Below are 15,359 nucleotides of genomic sequence, written 5' to 3' on the forward strand. Positions count from 1 at the left end.
TCGTTTACATGTAGTTGCCTAAGAACATCATTCCAGGTCATTTTATTACCGAATGCAAACTGAAACCCTCCAAGTTTAGCCATCCATGTTTCTGTTTGGTTTATCCTAACCTCGTTAGTGTTGGTCTGCTTGTAAAACAAATATCATCTCCTTGAAGAACAGTTTCTTCCTCATTAAAGAAAAATGAAAAAGACAAAAAAAAAAAATTCTAGAATGAGAGCGTGACACACTTCCTTGAGTAGCGTAACTCTGTGGCTGTCTACTTGAGCAAATTTATGATGTATCAATGGTGAAGTCTGTTTTGGAGGCGTTGTAAGACTGCTGTAAATGATTTGAAGGCTTCAAGTAGTTTATCACACATCTTAACCAGATCTAAGGTCGAGTTCTTACCCCCTCCCCACAGAACCTCTGTAAGGTCAGGCAATCAACAGCGTATTTAGATCATGTTGTCGGGGGTGGGGCTCCGATCCCAGCGCCTCAGGGGTAGGCTGAGATTCGACACAAGTCTATAACATTCGCCGATGACTTAAATTCTAACTTTGGCTGCTCCACTTTACAAAGCAACAAAGGGTTTAGAGTTAGAGCCGTGGTAAGTACGATATTCAACTGTTAATGTGCTGATGTGTTATTGTGACATATGCATCTCACCAGTTTTATAATACATATTTTCACGCTTTTACAATGAGAGCTGCTCTTGCCTAGACCATTCCTATATCGACCCACAAACTGATACGTCATTAATTGCTATAGAAGGACGTCGTTCCGAATAAATTCCCTCCATTTTTTAAAACATTTTTCACATCCTCAGGATAAAAAATCTCTTGTGGATTAAAATAGGTACTTCTGCCGTGTTGGGTCAAATTCGTTTCATTTATACCTATCAAACCGCCTGTATGAATTTAATCCAATAGAAATGCCTCAGAATCTGTGCACTAAACCGTCATGAAACGTTTACAAAGGTTAATTTCGCGTGCTGGTAAGTTGTCTTCTGCAAAACAAGATTTAGAAAGATGTTAACCGTAGTTGGTGTTCCTCGTGTAATGAATAGGTAAAATGGGGGCATTCGAAATCGAAATTTTTTTGATGAAAACGTTCATCGCATTAGCAGAAATGGTTGTTCTTCTCATAAAATCTCCGTTTGGGCTCGTTTAATGTTATTGCTTTGGCCGTCCTCAGTAGGTTAACGTCTTTTAGCGTCAGTGGTAATTAATGCAGAGTACATACACCGTATTGCTAAATTTCAAATGAATTCAAGGCGGACAAGTTTTTGTGATAACTTTATTTCGCGCGCTTAATATATTGGAAAGATGGAAAGTGATTGATTTTCAGGTTCCTAAACATTTTTTTTTTGCTCTTTACAAATCGAACTTAATTTTTACACTTGATATTTGTTGTTCTCTCTTTGGTTTATAAATCTTTTTTTCACCTATCAAGTTTTCACGTATTTATTACAAGAGCTGTTTGCATTTATCTTTGTTTTTCAGTTTCTTACCTTTGGTTTCATTAATCATACGACAGGAATATTCAAGAAGTCACGCTTCTTTACAAAAAGGTTAGTAAAAAAGTAGATTTGGAAACAAACTCAGTTTCCCGCTTTACAAAACTGAAATGTTTTGGACTGAACATTTAGTGGGAGAGCATTTGAACCTCAGGTTCCTAAACAGTTTTTTTTTTTTGCTCTTTACAAATCGAACTTAATTTTTACACTTGGTATCCGGTTTTTCCTCTTTGCCTCATAAATCTTTTTTTTCACCTATCAAGTTTTCACGTATTTATAACAAGAGCTATTTGCATTTATCTTTGTTTTGCAGAGAAAATTTTCAGTTTCTTACCTTTGGTTTCATTAATCATAGGACAAGAATATTGAAGAAGTTGCGCTTCTTTATTAAAAGGTTAGTGATCAAAAAATTAATTCAAAAACAAACTCAGTTTCCCGCTTTACAAAACTGTAATGTTTTGGACTGAACATTTAGTGAGAGAGTATTTGAACCTCGACATAGTCTTAGATTTTTGCAAAGATTTGTTGCCTAAAACTCGACTTAAACTGTTAACTTTCTTTATCCTTAAAACCTTTGGCTGAATAATATTCATTTTGATCACGTGTAGGAAAAAGTTGCACGTGAATACGCAATTCTTTATTGTTAGAGTTTAAGACTGAAAGAGTAAAAGCAGTCCCACGATGCATTAAAAGAAAATTCTGATGTAAAAACAACAAAGACGTCATGTATTTTTATTTAATTATGGGAAAGTTGAAAAGGCTTGTTGTTCTGTTTGAAGGTCTTCTGAACGATTTTTTTTTGTACCGATTAAGCTGTTACTTTCTTTTCACACTAGTTCATGTCCTTTATACCTGTTTTGCGGGGAAAGCGTTATTTGACTTTCTTACTAGCGACTTCCTCAGTCATACGATCAGAATACTAAACAAGACACACTTCCTTGATCAAGGGTAAGAGGCAAAAATAAAGAATAATTAGCTTACATTCCTTTACCCATTTTTTTTTAAAAAAAAAGTCTTCGCCTCCTCAAATCAGGCGCAATAATAAATAAAATTCAAGAATAGTAAATTTTGACGTAAAAAGAAGCAGCCACAGTATTTTTTCAATGAGCATTGTAAGGTAAACGGAAAGTCATGTCTATGCATTTCAGACCAAGAGATTGTCAACTGCAGTGTTTAATCTCTTGTCTCAATTTTTTCAAAGTGAAGTTTTTAACCCATCGAACCTAACACTTTGTTCTCTCACGAGCTGCTTGCATTTGTCTTTTTTTATTGCGGCTTTCGGTCTCATCACTCAAACAAGTAGGACTCTGAACAAAACGTGTTTATTTTTAATGAGGTTGGCTACTGAAAAACTAGGTTTAGTGACAATCTTTATTTCCCTACTTTCAAAAAAAATCTAGTTCGGGTTAGAATTTGAGGAAATTAAAGTGATAAAAGAGTTATAATACCAAATAATCTGACAAAATTTGTGAACACCTTTCAAATTCGAATCACTAAACTTTTGATTTGATTCCAAAATATTTAAGGTGTGCGTTACTTTAACCTCTTCGAATGGCGTTACATTCCAGCTGGTGTCCCACAGGGGACCAAGCTTGAGCCATGGTTATTTTTAATAATGATTAATGATCTGAATGCAGGAGAAGCAGATATGTGGAAATATGTGGATACCACAATCTCAGAGGTTATAGCTAAAGGCCAAAAGAGCTGTATTCAGCAAATGGTAGACGATCTCGTAATACAAGCTAGGGATGAAGGTTTTCAGTTAAACGAAAGGAAATGTAAAGAGCCTAGGATTAGCCTCGCAAAAGCGAACCAGAATTTGACCCTATCTGGGTTAATCATCAGACCCTTGAGACTGTGAACAGTGTGAAATTATTAGGACTCATATAAGTAGTGATTCAAAATGGAATACCCACGTGTCAGGGCTAGTTAGGAAGGTTTCTACAAGACTTTATTTTCTAAGACAGCTTAAGAGATGGCATGTTGCCACAAAAGAGCTTCTTCTATTTTACATTACATGTATTCGGTCTATTCTGGAGTACGGCAGCCCAGTTTTCCATCGCGCTTTACCAAGTTATTTAAGCGAAGACCTAGAAAGACTTCAAAAACGTGCTATGAAAATTATTTACCCCGAGCTTTCGTACGCCAAGGCTCTGGAACTATCTGGACTTTTAACGCTGTATGATAGAAGAGAGGCAATCGCGGCAAAGTTGTTCAATGAAATATGTGCAAATCAATCTCACAGTCTTCATAAACTACTTCCACGCAAATACCAACCTGGCTACTATCTGAGAGAAGAACATTTATTCGTCCGAGGTGTAAAACTGAAAGGTGCAAGAATAGTTTTCTTTTAAGTTACGTTGATTGTAGCTGATAATTAGATATTATTTTGTTTCTTATTTTACATTGGTATTCGACGCATGCTTGTAAGTTCGAAATTTTGCATTTGTAAACCTTATCGCAATTCAGCTCTTGGCTGCAAGTTTTTTTGAGGTGAATAAACTATCTATCTATCCCTCGCATTACCTTTCTAGTTATTAAGGAGAAGTTGGTGTTGTGTCAAGAAAATACCCTCTGCTGAAAAGTTTTCTCGCCGCTTGTTCCCTGACATAATATGTTGATATTGGAAAGAGAAGCAAAATATTCCTCACTTCTGCAACTTGAAGGTCTTAAATAATCGGTCAAAGCGTAATGTAAATCACCAAACTCTTATCAATGTTATACACCGAATCAGCAGAGAAGCAATTTGTCTGCGCATGTTCAATAAATTTTGTTAGATGCAAATAACCGCTGCTACGCGCAGGTTAGGGTTTCCCCGCGAAAGAAGTGAAGAAGGAAAATGCGTCGGAAAACGATAGTGGAACGAGCTCTTTGAGACAACTTTTCTTGTCATTTTTCTCTCTGTAACTTAGATAGAAGCGTCCTAGTCTTAATTTGGTTGTGTGGTGTGCGAAAGGAATTCACGATCGATTGATTTTCCAAAAGTAAAAGGGTATACAATCGAGTTCAATTCGAGTACTCTTTCATAATTTTTGGTATACGATCGATGTAGATGATCTTTTTTGTGAATGATACAGGGGGCCTGTCGAAGAACACATGTATTGGAAAGTAATTTAATCGTGTCATTGCTTTCTCAACGAATCGAGTACATTTGTAGTATTTACTTTCCTTTTTCGGCAAAAGTCGCTGATTAAAGCGGTAAAATGCTCTCTTTCAAAGAAAAAATTTCCTACGCTTACATGATCTACAGATCACGTCCATTAACATGTTTTTGCGGGAAAAGTTTTGATTTCAATTACGCGCCGGTGGTCACGCGGCGGGTAAACATTTCACCATCACAGATGCTACAAATGTGTGTTCTCTACAAATTATACGAGAACACCTCAAGAAGATTTTAGGCATTGGACGACTAAATTATGTTGACGGGGCAGTTCCTTCCGTTTTCGGAAGGAGTTCACGTCGAAAGAGACCGCCGCCAAAGATCAAAGCTTCCCCTTCAAATCCTGAAAAGATTCGTGTTGTCAAAGTTATAGAGTCTTTCAGGGGAAAACGTGGGTAGCTATTTATGTCTACATTTGAATCAGGAAGTCTGGGAACACTACTGATATTGATATTCCCTCGAAAGTTGGCCTCAGTATACGACAACTGATAGCTGTTTGTAGAGCCCACATGACTACCAAACTTTGTTTAAACCATTTCACTAACTGAATTTGAGAGAAGAGTAGCAATTCCCATTATGGGATTAATTGAAGCTATAGCTGTTTTAAATTTTTCTTCTTCTTCTTCTTCAATGTTATGTTGTGGTAATTACAGGCCTCATGTAGCTGGCATCTAATGCCTTTGGCAGAATTCTTGTTATCAGGCTTAACGTTTGGCACTATGACATCCACAACAGGTTGTGGATGGATTGAATCACCCCGACCTCTCCTGTGCCATCGCATTCATTCTGGAGGTCTTCAGTTGTTTTGCTTTCAAACAATGAATATTTGCAAATTTTTAACATGAGGGCTAATGTGTGATTACAATAACCCACTTTACCCGCAGCACATGTACAAGTGACATCTATCACTTGGCCAGATATGATGCAAAGGGCTACCTGTATGGTATGAGGTACTTCATGTTTCTTGTAGCTGATAGCATTTGCATTTAAAATAGAATTAATCTTGATCATCAGCTGCTTCAATTTCCTTTAAATATTCATCTTGGAGAAATGTTTTTGCACGTTAAGGCTTTTTGGAACAGAATGGTGTTCAACATTTCCAATCCTTTTACCAGAATTTTCTACATGCTTGCAGCCTTTGTGAACAGTGGCAATTTCTCTAGAGCTTTCCCCCAACGAGTAGTTGGGTATTTTACTCGGGGAGCCTCGTCATTCTGAGATGAAGGACCAGGAAGAGGAACAGAACATTCTCTAGCCTTGCGTTTAGTATAAATTTGGTCTGGATCTGGGTCAACCATAAACTTTTGTCCCTGCCACTTGTAATGTACTCCTCGACTCCAAAAAACACAACTAAACACATCCTTCCTATCTATACTTACAATTTATTTGAGTAATAGATTGTGGTAGTCGTGTATTAAATAAAACGAAACCTGTGCAGCATTGCATGCAGCTGGAACTTACAAAACATCTGAAAACATGAAATTATAATGTTTACATTATCGATCGCTGTACACATACCGCTTAACGAGCGTCGCTTTCGCGTTTAACCCTTTGCAAGAGTCACCTCTGTATCGCAACCAAAAACAAAAGATCAGCTTTTTTCAATTCAGCGGATTTCCAATCTTCAAAAATTCTCTGAGAATATAATTTTCCGTGAGTATAACTAGAATAAAGAAGTTGAAGGAAAAAGTCTCAGTTGAGGAGAGTGCGTGGTTTGTCAATGGGAAAATAAAATACATCCAACGCGGAGATACCAAAATTAAGCTACTACGCAGCTGGAATGAGCTCGTGGACATTGAGTAAGCCTTTAAAGCAATGCATATTCTTATTAGTTAATTAAATTAGTATATGTAACTAAATGGCGACGAGTGAAATTAGGAAAAAATTCACTTGCGTTTTGTCAAAATTCTAATAATTTCCCGAGCCTTTAGGCGAGGGAAATTATCAGAATTTTGACAAAACGCAAGTGAAATTATTTCCTAATTTCACGAGAAAACCGCTGATTTGATTACCTTTTCATATCGTGGGTGACAAATTACTTTCACGAAGGTGAACCGTAATTGTTTGTACGGGTTTACTCAATCGAAAACCGAGAATATGAAGAAGAATATAGTTTTCGTTTAAACCATACATTATTGTTAAAGTTTGTAATTTTCTGAGTTTCTTCACAAGAAATACCTTTCGAATTCTTCGTGCGTGTTAATAATTTTTGGCCGTTTCTTTTAATTTCGTAACTTCTTCAAGGGTCACCGTCTTAAATCTCGACGCCATCTTGGCTCTGATCGAGATACAAGAGATGATACCATGACAATTTTGCAATTCACTTGTGAAATTAGAAATTAACGCTGAAATTTTGCGCCAAAATTAAGGAGTAATTTGTCACCTATGACATTATAGCAGTAATCAATGACCTCAGATGATATAAGTAGAGAATTTCCTTTTCGTAATTTGTACAACGATCATTTTCAACTTTTGATTGAACAACTTAATGATTATGATATTCAAAAATTGAAAAAGTTAATTTATAACCCATTCTCGACTAATAATAGGGGAAAATCATTTTTATCAATAGACATGCAATTGGACCCAGACAACAGCTACTATAACCAGATTACTCAACATATTGACAGATGTGATTACTATGATGAAGAAATGTTCAATCACTTGGCACAAACAGCTAGTAAGATTAATTTTTCACTTCTGCACTGTAATATCAGAAGTACTTTGAATAAGTATGATGATCTTGTAGCCTATCTTGATTCCCTAGGGCACAAATTCTCAGTGATAGGTTTAACTGAAACGTGGTTAAATAAGGACAATGTAAATGAGTTTCCATTGACTCATTACAATCTTGTGGGTAAGATACGAGATCATAAAGAAGGGGGCGGTGTGGGCCTATATGTGAAGCAATCATGCCAGTATAGGGAACGACATGATCTATCGATTAACATTAATGACATAATAGAATCACAATTTATAGAATTAACGAAACCAAATAATATGGTTGTAGATGTGATATACAGGCCTCCAAATGATAAACAAGAACTGTTCAAAGACAGCTTGTCTGATCTACTTCAAAAAATAGATTCACAGAAAAAGAATTGCCTTCTTATGGGAAATTTTAGTATAGATCTGCTAAAAACAGAGGAAAATTAACACACTGATGACATTTTAAATCATATGTTTTCGTCCTCATTCTACCCACTAATTTCAAGACCTACAAGAATAACAAGTAGAAGTGCTAACATTTTTGTTAATAGAGGGGGACTTGGGGGTTTACGGTATTTCGGTATTGGGCTTTTTTTCATGCGGTATTTCGGTCATTTAAATTTTAACGTACGGTATTTGCGGTATCGTCTAGCCTTGCGGTATGCGGTATTTCATGACGGTCTTCGATGAAGTATGATTCTTTACGGTATTGCGGTAGAGTTTTTTGCGCTTTCCTTTCGATTCAATACGCAAAACAAAACATAGTAAGACATAAAGGTCAATAAAAGTTAATATTTAGAAGTCTTTAGACATAATGGTGAATTATTACACCATTTGGGGGTCATTTTATGACAGTTAGCAATGAGATTGTTGTTGCATCCAATGACAATGGTACTCTACCAGAATTCCTGCACCAGAGAGAGTGTGTCGTATTTTAGACAACCCGGTCACCGTCACTTCTGCGCAACATGCAGGTGCCAAGGCCACCGAAACAGTGGATGCCCCCATAGCAGAAGATGATCCAGCAGATGAGGAATTGGTATATGAGTTCGATCCTAGCAGTGATGAGGAAATTGAGGAAACTACTTATGAAAGTGCGCCAGTACTTCAAGGAACTCTTCAAGGGGAAATCGGAAGCGCAGCAAACTTCCTCCTTGGTGCACGATCTCGATTTGACAGAGTTATTCGATTTAATAATCGTTCATTGTACTGAAAGACGGTTGCATTTGTCCGATGCTGCTACGGATAGACTGACCTACACTTGACCGGAAATAGGGCGATATGCGTGATGACGTGTTTTGACTACTACCAGAATCCTTTACGATTTTCCTGCTTTGTGCAAGTTAGAGCGTTGAATTTGTTATATGACGCTTTGAAATTAACAAATTTGATATGAAAGGGAAAACTAAATGTATTCAAGTAGTAGTCGTAGTTGTAGACGATTCACAGTCCCCTATTTTTCCGTAAGACCGTCGAGATCGAGCGCTTTGCGTTACTGACGGCCATCTTGGTTTCATATGTACCGAGGGAGCAGGTGTCGGAGATTTTAGGAGGTAACGCAAAGTCTTCCATCCCGACGGTCTCGCGTAAAAATAGGGAGCTGTGAACAGTACAGTCTAAACCGGTTGTAGTAATAATGACGCCATCATGCAAATGCCCTTTAAAAAACCGTTTTAAGGCAAGAGAATTGTTATTCACTATTAGGACTGTATTAGGGATCACACCTCTCTTCATGTTTTCCGTTTTGTATACTCCTACCAAAAGGTTGACCGAATGAAGTTTACTTTTCAGTGAAAATTTGCGAACTACCAAAATATTAAATAAAAAAAAACATCTTTGTGCATAAATGCCGGAGATAATTAAACGCGCTAAATGAAACGCACCCATAAGTATGCGGAACCGATTATAAATGTGTTTAGAATATGCGGTATCGGTATTAAGTCGATTTACGACGCGGTATTTCGGTATTTGCCATTTTTTCGCTCGGTATTGCGGTATTGGGTACCCACCAATGTCCCCCTCTTAATAGTTTAGAAGATAATTTCACAAGTGGGCTGCTCTTTACTGACCTTTCTGATCACTTACCAATATTCCAGATTTCATCTACTATAACAAACCATACTTCAGCTAGAAAGGGCAAATACAGAAAAGTAACTAGGGAAACTCTTCACGCCTTGAGCCAAAAATTAGAACATGAAAAGTGAGAAGATATATACAATGAACAAAATCCTCAACAAGCGTACACTAGGTTTTATGATATACTCTACAGTGCATTTCAAAGCAGTATACCAATTGTAAACCAAAGTAATAAGGATTATAAAGCCTGTCAAGTACCCTGGGTGACAAAAGGGATTTTAGCCTCTAGAAAAGTTAATAATAAACTTCATAAAAAGTTCATTAAGAACCCAACTGATACAAATAAAAAAAAAACTATAAAGTATATCGAAACAAGTTTAACAGAATTAAAAGAAGTGCAAAAAAATGTACCACAGTAATAAACTAAACGAGGTAAAAGGAAATCCAAGAATCACATGGAAACTGATAAAAGAGATAATTAACAAGAATAAATCTAGGTCAGAACTACCAAAAAATGTCTTGAAAAAAGATAATTTAATTTCTGATCCTCTCGAAATAGCTAACAATTTCAATGAATATTTTGTAAATATAGGGTCAGATTTAGCTAAAAAAATACCTCAAAGCCTTGTTAATTTTAAATCATATTTAGATGAGAGAAACTGTAACTCTATATTCTTGGATGCAATACTAGAAAGTGAAGTAGCAAAAGAAATAGATCAATTAAAAGTTACAAAGTCAGGTGGTTATGATGAGTTGGCTTTAAAAGTTATAAGAGAAATTTCAAAATACATAGTTAAACCTTTGACACACCTATAAAATCAATCACTTCTTACTGGCATTATTCCAGATGAGCTAAAGATAGCAGTTGTAACACCAATATTTAAATCAAGTGACAAAAAATCATTCAATAACTATAGACCAATCTCTGTTCTACCATGTTTTTCAAAAATGTTAGAAAAGCTAATGTATAAGAGAATTGTTAGTTTCCTAGATAAACATAACATTTTGAGTGAAAGTCAGTATGGATTTCGTAAAAATCGCTCAACACAGCAAACCTAGCTATTTTAGAACTTGTGACAAAGATACCAAAAGCAATTGATGATAAACAGTTTACCATGGGCGTATTCCTAGACCTCTCCAAAGCATTTGATACTGTGGATCATAATGTCTTACTTCAAAAACTAGAGCACTATGGGATAAGAGGAGTTGCATTGGACTGGTTCAAGAACTACTTAACAGGTAGAACACAATTTGTAAAATATAAGACAACCAACTCGAACAGTTTAACAATCAAGTGTGGAGTACCCCAAGGTTCCGTCTTAGGACCTCTGTTATTTCTAATTTAAATAAATGACATAACCGAATGCTCCCAGATATTATCATTTATTATATTTGCAGATGACACAAATTTGTTCTTAAATCACCATGATGTAATGACCCTATATAAAACTTTGAATCAAGAACTAAAAAAAGTAACAGCTTGGCTAACTGCAAATAAGTTGTCTCTAAATATTAATAAAACAAATTTCATAATATTTAAAAGTAATAGAAAAAAGCTAAAACACAAAGCAAATGTCATTATTAATGAACACTCTATTGACCAAGTGAAATATACAAAATTTCTGGGAATATACACCGATGAAGAACTCTCTTGGAAGTACCATATTAACCATATTGCTAGTAAAATCTCAAAGATGACAGGCATAATTAAAACATTGCTAACTTTATATCATACCATGATTTACTCCTACTTGAATTATTGTAACATCATTTGGGGGAGTACTTATCCAAATAGACTTCTCTCTATCTTCAAGATACAGAAGAAAATTGTAAGGATCATGACCTTCTCAAATTATAATGAAGATACAAGACCCTTGTTTGAGTCCTTAGAAATACTAAAAATCTATGAACTAAACATATACCTGCAGTAGTTTTCATGTATTCATATTGCCATGACAAGCTTCCAGTATTTTTTAATAACTTTTTTATTACCAATGATAACTCACATTCTTACAATACACGAATAGTGTCACAGATATATATTGAATTTAATAGAAAAAATTATGGTAAATTTTCTATGAGACATAAATTCTTACAATCTTCTCAAAAAATTGCTAAACTTTTATGTTCAAAAAAGGATTTGTATTATACGTATTTGAGTTCCTACCAGAATGTTGAGAATATAAAATAACTGTGTATTTGCAAATCTCTGATCGATAAGAAAGACATTAATATCCGCCGTCTATTAGTAAACTATTTCAAGTGATACTATAATTAAATGGGGATCTTTTAAAAAGCTCAGCAGAGCTTACTAGATCTCCTTCCGTATCTTGTCTATAATGTAGTAGGTATTAAGGCGAATAAACTCTCTGATCTGAAAACAAAAAGAATAGTAAACGTGTCCGTACGAGGCGTCGCCATGTTGAAATTATTTTCAATCCTCATCCGCCTCGTTTTCATGTTCTCGTGCCAAGGCTTCCCCGAGCCGTCCGTCATTACGAATTCGGTAAAGAGGGTCATTTTTACCGATAATTTTAATGTTCGATCTTCACCTGGCTCTATGTATTTTTCGTTGCTTTGTAGAGAAAAGTTGACATCAATTTCTTGATTTTGGTCTCCTTACTGTCCAGAGATCTTTTCTCTTCTGAAGGCAGTAATATTATGAGCTAAAAGGTTTAGGATTGGGACTTGCTAAGGACAGATATAACACTCTCTGAATGATGCGTCTGTTTACTCTCACCACTTGATTGCTGTATGGTATATTGATATTGTAAGGAGAAGCTACATATTCATCACTTCTGTAATGATGGCAATAAAGAAGATCTCGTATGTTATTAAATGATTCCTATGGGAAAGCTGGAAAGAAAATTTTCTTCCATTTTGGTTTTTTCTTTTTATTTTGATGATTTCCTGTTACCAACCGTATGAGTAAAACGTACAAATTTGTTTTTCTGGCAAACTCTCATTTCATTTTCTTACTTTTGTTTTAATTAGTCACACCATCATCTGACAAGAAAAAGGCTTGGTCTGTATTCAAAGGTGAGCCGTTCGTTTTTCTTTTTTTTTTTTTTTTTAATTTATGTATTTTACTGCTTCCTTAGTTTCATTTTCTATTAATCAATTAACATTACGTCACATTAACGTCTACGTCGCGTAGATATATATCTCCGGATCGATTTAAGATATTTTCAGTTGCCTGGATTCTAAAGAAAACAATAATGGAAGTAAGGGCAGAGTAATGGTCAGTAAGACCCTGATTTGCGGAGGGGTCCTGATCCTGTTTCACGCACGAATTTTAGCAAAATTCACGCGTCACGCATATAAAATCTCTCTTATTAATTGAGGAATCATGTTCGCCTTTCCGTAAATTCACCCTTTACATACTAATTTTAGCCTACCTCACATCCATTTTTAAATCATCTGTGATCCTTGCAATCTGATTGGCTCTCACCGATGCGTTTATTAAGAAATCGCACTATTTTATTCTCTAAATCGCTTCTTTTTCTTGGTCCTTGAGACAGCTCTACTGAAACAAAACAACCAATCAAATTTCAACGCTTGTTTAAAGAAACCGTTCAAATTACAGGAAAATGAGATGAATGTTCTGCAGTTTTTTTACAAACCGGCTCAAAATACAGGATTAATAAACCATTTGTACAGACTAGAAAATTGTTTTTTTGGTCGACTGAATTTTGCAATTTAAAAACAGATGTAATAAAATGGTAACTGAACTACTGTTGTGCAATTTATGTCTCGTTTTATTTTGAAATATCGCGTATAGTATGTAGAGGTAATCACATGATTTCGAGTGCAATTTGGAATAAATAAGCACGAGTAAATTTTTTCAAAGACTAACAAAATTGCATGAGCCCGTAGGGCGAGTGCAATTTGTGGTCTTTGAAAAAATTTACAAGTGCTTATTTATTTCCAATTGCACGAGAAAATCATGTGATTATCTGTTTTTAATATACATGAAAAAATACGAGGTAGCTTCTCATAACTACGAAGAAGAAAAGCGCGCGCATCACGTGGAAAAATAATTTATTCAAACCCTGCAGGTGACTTTGACCTTGACATTGACCTTGACATTGACCAATCATTCTGACCAAATAAGAACGTCTGGTTTGTTACTTTCTTTGCACTGAATTAACCCTCTTTTGCACTGAATTAACTCTTCTCTGCAGTGAATTAACTGAAAACTGCATTTATCTTAACCAATCAGAACTGAGTAATTTTTTCATGTATATTATTAGCATAGGTAATCACATGATTTCGAGTGCAATTTGGAAGAAATAAGCACGAGTAAATTTTTTCATACTAACAAAATTGCATGAGCCCGTGGGGCGAGTGCAATTTGTGGTTTTGAAAAAATTTACAAGTGCTTATTTATTCCAAATTGCACGAGAAAATCATGTGATTATGTATTAATAATATACAGGAAAAAATACGAGGTAGCCTCTCATAACTACGCAGAAGAAAAGGGCGCGCATCAGGTGCAAAAATAATTTACTCAAACCCTGCAAGTGACAATGACCTTGACATTGACCTTGACATTGACATTGACCAATCAGAATGTCTGGTTTTTTTCTTTCTTTGCACTGAATTAACCCTCTTCTGCACTGAATTAACTCTCTTCTGCACTGAATTCACGGAAAATTGCATTCATCTTAACCAATCAAAACTGAGAAATTTTTTCATGTATATTTTTAGGGTAGGTAATCACTTGATTTCGAGTGCAATTTGGAATAAATAAGCACGAGTAAATTTTCTCAAAGACTAACAAAATTGCATGAGCCCGTGGGGCGAGTGCAATTTGTGGTCTTTGAAAAGTTATTAGGTATATAATAATATACATGAAAAAATGTGTCAGTTCTGATTGGTTAAGATGAATGCAGTTTTCAGTTAATTCAGTGCAGAAGAGTTAATTTAGTGCAAAAGAGGGTTAATTCAGTGCAAAGAAAGAAACCAACCAGACATTTTGATAGGTCAGAATGATTGGTCAATGTCAATGTCAATGTCAAGGTCAACGTCACGGTCAATGTCACTTGCAGGGTTTAAATAAATTGTTTTTGCACGTGAAGCGCGCGCTTTTCTTCTGCGTAGTTATGAGAAGCTACCTCGTATTTTTTCATGTAATTTTGTAACAGATAATCACTTGATTTTCTCGTGCAATTGGGAATAAATAAGCAATTGTAAATTTTTTCAAAGACTACAAATTGCACTTGCCCTGCGGGCTCATGCAATTTTGTTGGTCTTTGAAAAAATTTACTCGTGCTCATTTATTCCAAATTGCACTCGAAATCATATGATTACCCATGCAAATTGCACTTTACTTAGCTCAATTACTATTATAAATTACGCTTTACGTGTGAACCCTTTAATTTGTCAGCCTCTTTTTGAAAGTCAGCTTGACAGCTTTCGTAGGATACTGGAATGAGGCACCGAAATATCTACGATAATTTAAGGCTTTGCGTGGCTGCGAGAGTTTTCAAAATTCACTGTACCAAAACATGGCAAACAAGAAAACCTGCCTGCGCCAAGTTGTCCCTTCGAACTGCGGTAACAAATATTAACATGGGTAAAACCACTGTAAAGTAGGAGAGAATGATTTTTCTAATCTTAATATAATTTTTATTTGGACAAAGTACGGTGAAAAGAATGCCAAAAAGGGAAACATCTTATCTACCGTACTTCAAAATTTTAGTTGTCGAAGGTTTAAATGCACTGTATCCACTCAAACATTCTTCGATTCTAAGTTGAAAATCTGATCCAGTAAAGAAATTTTCGACGTCAGCTGCTCACTCAGCTAAAGCGAGTGACAAGGACGTGTGCAAGATGAAAGAGGAAGAAAAACCTTTTATTAACCGACTAAAATTGTTCCGCCATTGGCCCTTCGCAATGAAATAAGGGACGGCT

At 35.6% G+C, this 15,359-nt stretch overlaps 1 long non-coding RNA gene across 1 annotated transcript; it reads left to right on the forward strand.

Moving 5' to 3' along the window:
* The first annotated feature begins 463 nt into the window (after positions 1-463).
* LOC148722244 (uncharacterized) lies at positions 464-12,812 on the forward strand. The gene is made up of 4 exons (XR_015992731.1): positions 464-589; positions 1,485-1,552; positions 1,812-1,892; positions 12,438-12,812. It is a non-coding gene; the product is annotated as an uncharacterized LOC148722244 (long non-coding RNA).
* Positions 12,813-15,359: the final 2,547 nt, after the last annotated feature.

The sequence above is a fragment of the Stylophora pistillata genome, chromosome 10, assembly GCF_964205215.1.
Source record: "Stylophora pistillata chromosome 10, jaStyPist1.2, whole genome shotgun sequence".
Classification (NCBI taxonomy): Eukaryota; Metazoa; Cnidaria; class Anthozoa; order Scleractinia; family Pocilloporidae; genus Stylophora; species Stylophora pistillata.